Source organism: Egretta garzetta, unplaced genomic scaffold (genome assembly GCF_000687185.1).
Source record: "Egretta garzetta isolate BGI_Z169 unplaced genomic scaffold, ASM68718v1 scaffold343, whole genome shotgun sequence".
Taxonomy (NCBI): domain Eukaryota; kingdom Metazoa; phylum Chordata; class Aves; order Pelecaniformes; family Ardeidae; genus Egretta; species Egretta garzetta.
In genome coordinates this window covers 130760-131825 of record NW_009259038.1, presented here as the reverse complement: position 1 = coordinate 131825, position 1066 = coordinate 130760, and positions in this window count along the sequence as shown.

The window sequence follows — 1066 nt, the reverse complement described above, 5'->3', positions numbered from 1 at the left end:
TGGTGGTAGCACACGGGTGCCCATTCACAAATGGCTCGGCGTGCCTCAGCCCGTTCCCCAAGGGCAAAATCCTGCAGCTTCCACCTTCCCAACACCCACAAATCGATTGCGTGGTGTCTGTAAAATCCCAGCTGCCACCTCCCCGGGTTTCCCCAGTTTGACGTGCTGGGCGAGCGCCAGCCCTGGGCAGGGCTGCTCTGCCATGGCTCCTGCATGCCCGGCTTGAGCAGCACCTGAGTGGGGGTCTGCAGGGCAAGGAGAGCCCCCCCGCCCCCGGCGCTGCTGCTGCCGTTCGGGGAGGACGAGGCCCCGGAGGAGCTCTCGGGACAGCTGGTGACGTGGGTGGGAGATGTCGATGGGCCTGATGTGAAGGTACAGACCACAGACCAGCCCTTTCCTGGGAAAAGGTGCAGTGAAAGTTTATTGTCCTCCTATTTCCCGTGACTCACAGGGTGGGCGGCCACAGCTCCGCCATGCCACCCCGGTTCCCTTGGGATGGGATGGCAGCAGTACAGCATCGGGACAGCCGAGCATGGCCTGCGTGCTTCCTCTCCAGTCCCCAGCCCTGGAGGGACACTGCAACTGCGCCATTTGTCACGGCTGAAGCCCTCACCCACGGTGTGGGAAAACCGCAGACCCTGGGGCCTGATCCGCTCCCATCGCGGGTGGGCAGTGCCCCGTGGTGCCGTTCACAGCAAGATAATTTCCTCGACCGAAAGGCAGAGGAAGATGATGAGAAATGGGGTTTGAGACGGCGTCTCGCCCACTGCCGTCACCGCAGAAGTCCCTTGGGCCCCAGCCTGCGGAGCCGTGGGAGGACGCAGCCAGGCAGGAACAGGAAAGCGGGGTGTTTTCCTGCACGCACCCCTCCCGAGCCCCCAAATGACCCCGCGCTCGGGCTCCCCCCAGATTCCGGAGGGGCAGAGACCAGGTTGGGGCCGAAGGGGAGGGGGTGGGACGTCCCCAAATCCACTGAGAAAAAAAATTGTAAAAGTCATACAAACTAAAAAAAAAACCAAAAACCCCCCCAACAAAAACCAAGAGCAAACCCCCACAACGCAACCCG